This window comes from Enhydra lutris, unplaced genomic scaffold (assembly GCF_002288905.1).
Source record: "Enhydra lutris kenyoni isolate GAN:26980312 unplaced genomic scaffold, ASM228890v2 scaffoldscaffold73, whole genome shotgun sequence".
Classification (NCBI taxonomy): Eukaryota; Metazoa; Chordata; class Mammalia; order Carnivora; family Mustelidae; genus Enhydra; species Enhydra lutris.
In genome coordinates, this window is record NW_019154157.1 from 5,251,888 (window position 1) to 5,259,527 (window position 7,640).

Consider the following 7,640-nt stretch of genomic DNA (forward strand, 5'->3'; position numbering starts at 1 on the left):
TTGAAGTGGGGCCCTGGGGAGCCCGTTCTGTTTGTCCTAGGGGAGATAATCAAGGCATTCTCAATTTTCATTTGTGAAATTGCTGGGGACATTTGGGCATGGAGGGAATACTTATTGTCCCTGGAGCCTGGCCTCTGGCTTCTGATCGATCTGGGAATATTTTCAATGCACATATCACAGCGGAATAGATCAGGATGCACTGCATTGGTCTCACCCCCCCCACCCCCACCCCAGCTGCTCCCTTCAGGGCTCTCTAAATGTGTGCTCCAGCTCCTTCTGACACAGGCCAGGCCTGGAGTGGACCATGCAGGTTGGTGCAATTGGTCAAGTAGACCTCAGAAGGGCCAGGGCCTAGGGTCTCCAGGAGGACAGGTCCCAGGGGTCTGGGCCCTGGTGTGCGGAAACTCACCTTGACCTGCTGGCTCCCAAGCAATGGGCCTGGATCTTGGTCCCACTGTGCATGGCTGGATCCGCCATCTGAGCACGAGTCAGCTTCCTAGCGAGGCTGTTCCTCTCCTTCGCTGTCCACCTCCCACTAAATGAGGGCTGTCACTATTACTTTTGATAGTAATAGCCAACATGGCTGGAAAGCCTGTGTGTGCTCAGTATTTTATGCACCCTAACTTGGAAGGTAGGGGTTAAATGCATAAGACTGTGGTTTCAGAAAAGCCCCAAGTCCAAGTCCCATCTGGAGGCAGTCAGACATTCTCTGATAAAGTCCTCACACAGGACTGAGGGACACAAGCCCTGGAGCCAAGCAGAATGGCAGTCAGACCTCTACCTGCCACTTAGCTCCTTGCTCGCCCTGGAGCCCAAGATGTCACCTCCCTGTGCCCCTGCTTCCTCATTTGTGAAATGAATATAAGAACTTCCAAGGATTCAATGCACATCAAGTACCTGGTAAGAAAGACTCCAAAACACTCCATCCACGAGAACATTCTTCCTATCTCCACCAGGTGCCCCTCCACCAGGTGTAACCCCTATCTCGACTTCTAATGTGCCCTGCTCCTGAACTTCAGCCGAATAGAGCCTGCGTTCTCTGTGCGTGGCTTCTTTGGCTCCCACCGCCATCTTTGAGATTCATCCAAGCTTGTTGTGGGTATCAGGAATTTGCTGTCTTTCATTGCTAGGGAATTTTCCATTCTGTGAATCTTCTGCAGTTTATGCTTTCACTCATCCTGCTATCAACAGGCACCTGCGCAAGTTCTAGTTTCTCCGGGATGAGGAAGAGCCCGTTACCAGTGTTGTCTCATGGGGCTCTGCTGCCTGCACACAGCTTCCTGCTGGGTGTCAGCCTTGGGCAGAGTGGCCAGCTCACAAGGTCAGGTGCACGCCCTGAGAGGGCTTCCCAGGCGGTGGGGGTGCCGACCATCCACTTTCATGTTAATTTTTTAAAAAATTCCAGTGTAATTCACGCAACATGAAATTAACCATTTGAAAGTGAATGCTTCAGTGGCATTTGCGGCATTCACAGTGTTGTGAAACTGCCCCCTCTGTCTAGTTCCAGAACATTTTCATCACCCTAAAAGCGAACCTCATACCCAGTCTGGAAGTCAAACTTCATATTCCCCTCACCATCCCCACCCTAAGCCCCCTCAGGTTTCTGTCTCTGGATTTCCCTGTTCTGGTGATTTCATACAAATGAAATCATAACACATGTGGCCTTCTGGTTTTGACTTATTTCACTCAGCTTTATATTTTGGAGGTCCGTCCACACGGTGGCACCTTATCAGTACTCCATTCCTTTTTACGGCTGAATAATATTCCACTTTGTGGACAGGCCACGTTCTCTTTATCCATTCATCAGTTAATGGGCACTATTTTAAGAATGTAACGCAGATATACAGAGCGTATGTATTTCTAGAAAAGAAATCGTACAGTGGGGAGGGTTTCCATGTCAAAGACCAAGGTCGTCTTCTCTCCTACCCCCTCCTCAGATAACCACGGTCTACAGACTGCCGCCATAAACACATGCAGGTCGGACACCTTCACATATGGCCTGGTGACACAAACAAGTTTCTCCTTGGGTTCTTGTCCTGCAGCTGGCTTTCGTCCCCGTCCCCTGCAATGGCTCAGCTCCCCCTGGAACTCTGCTATGATGCGGTGGTTTCATTTATGGCTCCAGCACTAGAGTCTGGAAAATTATCCCTATCACCTGTGGCGGGGCCACAAAGGTGTCTTCTGTGAGAGGAGGAGAAGTCCTGGTGGCACCTGGGGACAGGTCAGGGCCAGGAAGGCAGCAGGAGGGGGATAGGGGTGTCTCCTCTAAGGGGGGATCCTTGTGTCCTTTCTCAGGCTGTGCGGGGCTGGAGGTTTCAGTTTAAGCATGACTCCACCCTCAATTCTTTCTGGAAAATTCCCTTCCTCCTTCCATGACTCCTTAGTGTTGTACCTTTTTGGTCTGTGACTTTTAAAATATTTTTTCCCCCTTTTACCCAATTGGTTCTTCTCCCTTGCCCACAAAGCTTTCTAAAATGTTCAAGGAGGGGATGCAGGCTTGGGAGGGAAGCAGGGCTGGCAGGTCCTATGGGAGCTGGGCCAGGGCAGGCCGAGGTTTTTTGCGGGGGAAGCTTGATTTGTGGGGGTAGGCTTCCCACAGTGCCACTCCTCCTAAAGAAAGTAAGTCGAATTCCATTCTAACCATTCTAGGAGGCTGCCCCTGGTCCCGGTCCTGAGGGGCAGATCAGATCCTGCCGACCACTCCCCGGGGACTCAGTATAAGGTGTAGCCAGGAGACCTGGGGGGCAATGCAGCTTTGTGGCACAGGACCTCTGTGATTGCACAAGCTCCCATGCTCAGAAGAGCCTCCCACTTTGCTTAATGCTCTACTGTTACCTTGAAATCTGTCATATGTTCTTAAACAAGGAACCCCATATTATCATTCTGCCCTGGGCCCGGCATTTGATGTAGCTAGTCCTGGCTGAGGATCTAGTCATAACCTCAGCAATGTCACTTTGGCCCTGGAACAGGCCGTCTCCAGACCTCAGTTTTCCCAGCTGCAAAATGGGAGGACCCATTTGCAATTGTCCACATGGAATGACTTCCGGGTGCTACCAATTGTATCCCAAATATTGTCTTTTTTTTTTTTTTTTAACTTCTCAAAATGCCCAAGAGGCCCTCATTCTAGTGAATCTCATCCAAGGGGTTCCTGGGCTAACAGCATCAGCATGGCCTGGGAATTTGTTAGAGATGCAAATCCTTGGGTCCACTCATACCTTCTGAATCAGAAACTCTAAGGATGGGCCCAGCAGTCTGTTGTAACAAGCGTTGCCGGGGGTTCCTGAAGCTTGCTCACGATTCATTGGTGTAGACCCTGACAGTCTCTCAGCACACGGAATCCAGGCTTGGGGTCAGGGACATGAAGGCTCCTTCTGGATCCACCTAATTGCCTGTGACCACAAGCAAGTTGTTTCCCCTATCCGGGTCTCAGCTTCCTCATCTGTAAAATGGGTGGGTTGGATCTACCTTGCCTGTGGCCAGAGCGGGGACATTCTGCCTTGTTCACTGTCCATATAAAGCATCCCAAACATGGATCATTTAGAAAAAACCCACTTTTACAATAAGGGAATAAATGACTCTGGCCTCCAAGGTTACCTGGGCAGACTGTCTGCACTGACCTAGGCACCGGCCGATCAGCTTTTGCCTGGTCCCTGGTACAGACTGGAAGCTTCTCTGACCCTGAAAAAAAATTTTGTCTTTTTTTTTTTGGTTGGGGGAGCACTGATGAACGATGAGGGTGGGGGAAAGAAAGCTGAACTTTTCCATTCTCTTCTTCTTCTCCAAAGAGAAACACAATTGGGTACTTTTTCAGCTCACTGAGCCTCAATTTCCTCATCTGTACAATGGGCAGAGATTTACTCCCTTTCAGAGTTGCTCTGTAGATTACACAAAAACTTTATAGAAATGGGCTAGTACGGGACTGGGGTGCCAGTGGGGATTGATGAAATATTTCTGTTTTACTATTACTAAAAGCTCAGGAATGGCTTCCAGCCTGTCCTTGTTTTGGAGGTGTGAGGAGTCTAAGAGCCAGAGTCTCTTTCCTCCTGGAAAATGTCATCTGAGCAAGAAAGCCCACAGGTGGAGACACCGTGGTGCTGAGACCCCCACCATTCCCAGCCCAAGGAGCTTGGAGGAAGGCCGGAAAACTGCCATTTCATTTTCTGGGAGGACCACAGGCCCAGAGAGGGGCTGCAGGCAGCTGCACAGGAAGTGCAGACCCTTATCTTGGCTGCAGACAGATTCCTCCTGTGGGGAGTTCAGTGTGGGGAGCTTAGTGTGGGCATTTTCACATACCTCCACCCTCAGATCCTCCGTAGATGTCAACAGTCAGGTGCCCCTACAACAGAGTGATGGATGAATCAAGGGCAGGGGGTCCCCAGCAGGGGTGGGCTGGGCCTGGGCTGGTAGAGAGTGTCTGGGAGGTGGGAGAGCAGGTCGGTTGGTAGCCCTGGTACCTCCGCCCTCAGATTGGGGATGACAAAGATGGAGGCAGGCAGGGAGGAGTAGGGGAGGCAGAATCCCTAGGACTTGCTAGCTGGCTGGGAGAAGGGGAGCCTCACAAAGTAAGCCAGGAGAGGGAAGAAAAGGAGGAGGGGTGTCCCTCTCCCCCTACATTTTGAGCCAGGACTGGCTCTATTTGCTTTGGAAGGGGCTCGTTTAACCCCTGCTTGCCTGGCTGGCTGCCCCAGACTTGCTGAGGCTGGAAACAAGGACCCCAACCATGGCTGGGCCACAACACCTTCTGAAAGCATGTGCCCCAGGCACTTCGCTGGCCTCCCCCAGGTCTGGCTCTGGTGTCCCATTTGCTTAGATGATTCTGCCTCTAGGGTCCCCGCATGTGGTATGTATGCTTGCCCGTACCAACTCACTGTTAGTAAGTTCTTCAGGCTCATTTTGTCTGCTAACCTTCACCACGAACCAGCTGGCCAGCCAGGTGCCACACCTCCTCCATGACAGGGAAATTGGGGCTCAGAGTGACTTGCCCTCTGTCACTCAGTAAGTGTGTGCTTCAGAATTCAAACTTGGGTCTCCTAGGGTGTCAGGGGCTGGCTTGAAATCCACTTCCTTGTGGATGCCTGGGTGGCTCAGTTGGTTAAGTGTCGACTTTTGGCTCAGGTCATGATCTCAGTGTTGTGAGATCGAGCCCCACTTCAGGCTCTGAGCTTCGTGGGGAGTCTGCTTCTTTCTCCCTCCCACTCCCTCTGCCCTGCCCCCAAATCAATCAATCTATCTTTAAAAAAAAAAAGTAAAATCAACCTCCTTGTCCACTCTGGGGGTTGGCCCTGAGTCCAGCCTTCACTAGCTGGAGGCCCAGAGGGGATGGGTCCTCACCCCTCACCTCCGGTCTTCCTATGTTTAGATTTAAATCACTGCCAAGCCACGGATCTCTTTCGACCACATCTGGCCAGAGGCCATCTGGGGCTGTGGTTATTTCAAACTAAAAACAGACTCGGTAAAGCAGACCATTAGAGCTTGGAAGAGTGTAGGAAGAGGGTCTCCCACCCCTGGACACCCTAAGGGGAGGAAGGAGCACCCCAAAACCTCTTCTCAGTTGTCTTTGTGGGGGGACCCTGCAAAGCCTGTCATTTGGTTTCTAGCCACATTGGTTAAGTTAACAGAATGAAAGGAGGTGACCAATGCCTCAGTGCTATAACAAGGAGACCTAATATTTACCAAGTGCCTACTGTGCTAGATCCTATCATCCCCATTTCACAGATGAGCAAACGGAGGCTCAGCAACGTAGAGCCATTCAGCTTAGCTAGTGTGACCAAGCCAGAATTCGAACCTAGGATCGTCTAAATCATTAGTAGCTCCTACAGTGACACCAACCATCTTAGGTTCTCTTGGTGCCCCGGGGCCTTTTAGTGGCTCTGCGGGTCCTTCAGGTGGAGTCAAGATCTGCTGATTGAATCATCACCCAGAAGGGCATGTCCATGGATGATAAGGCCAGACTTCTTTTTGGCTGGCTGCCAGAGTACACACCCCACCCTCTACCTGGTTCAAGGTAGGGTCAAGAGTCTGTGGGGCACAGCATAGAGAGGGATACGGCAAAAGGAAGGAAGGGTCTAGACTCTTGGTCATGCATTTCATAGACATGAGTTGAGCCTTGAGCTGGCTGCCAGGATACAGTCTTGGCAAGACCCACGGATGCCCCGCCTTATGGCACTGACATCCCTTATCACCTCTCAGGTTCCTGCCCACTGTGTGATTCTGGACAAGTTGCTTTCCCTCTCTGTGCCTCAGCTTCCCTGGCTTTAAAATGAGGAGACTGGATGCTGGTTTCAGAGTTCCCTCCAGCTCTGAATTGTGTGGTTGTTAGGTTTTGCAGTGGGTAGAGACTGTGTTCTTATTTAATCCTCCTGGAAGCTGTGTTGGGCTGATATCAAGGTTATAGGGCCACCATACTTGGCTGTCTTCTGACTTCTGGGTGTCTGCTTGGTACCAGTGGTGAAGCATCTTGAATTTAACCCTTGAGTGTCTTCATTTCATGCATTCAAAACTCAGAGAGGTCTGCGGCATGCCCAAGGAGCCCTTGCAAGTTTGCTGTTATGGGAAGAAGACTGATTGGTGAGGCCCAGAATCTGCAAGGGAGAGACTGTTAAGGAGGCTATTGTGGAAATCCAGGAGAGATAAATGTGGGCTTAGGATAGGGTGATATTGGGAATGAAGATGAGGTAATCAACCCAATTAACAGAGCTGGGTCAATAGTGTATCAGTCACCGATCTTCATATAATGCTGCGTAACAAGCCATTCCAGCATGTAGTCCTGTAAATCAATAGCATTTTCTTCACACATGAGTCTGCAGGTTGGTAATTTAGACTGGGCTTTGTTGACCATTTCTTCAATCTTGGCTGGGCTAGCTCACAAGCCCAGGGCTTGGGTTGATCTGGGATGGCTTTGGCTGGGGACAACTTGGCTCTGCTTCCTTTTCACTCACTTGCCACCCTAGGTACGTGCTCCCCATGATCACAGAGGAGCACAAGCGCTCCTCTAGCGAAATTCAGAAGCATGTTTTAAGGCTCTGCTTGCATCATGCTTGCTAACATCTCATTGGATAAAAGCAAGTCACATGCCAAGCCCGAATTGGGGAGTGGGTGGATTCTGTAAGATCACCCGGCCTAGGGCATACACACTGGGAAGGTGAGAATTGTAGCCATTAATGCAATCTACCACAGGGAAGAGGAGATGGGAGAAGGCAAAGCTGCCGTTCCCTTTGACAAATAGTCATGCCATGTTGTCCCACAGTATCATTTTCCCACTCAACAACATACTGGAGACTTTATTTACTATCACTTCATGCAGATCCCCCTCCCTCTTCAATATATATCTAGTAACTTCAGTCTTCACAGCTGGCTGATAGTTCCCTGGTAAGCAGATAAAACATGGAAAGATGGAGGCTCAAAGAGGTGAAGTGACTTGCCCAAGCCCACACAACTATTACGGGGAGGCAGAGCTGGATATGTTCTTCGTCACTGCACTCACATTTCCCCCCACTTCTTCCTTGAGAATCATCCTAGTGGCCAGTTTACATGACCCCAGAGGTCACCAGTGATCATTATAGAAGCTCAAGAATGACTGGATTTTCAAAGTCAAGTTCTTCCTACCTTGTGGTCTCAGTGATCATGGGGCAAAATTTCCC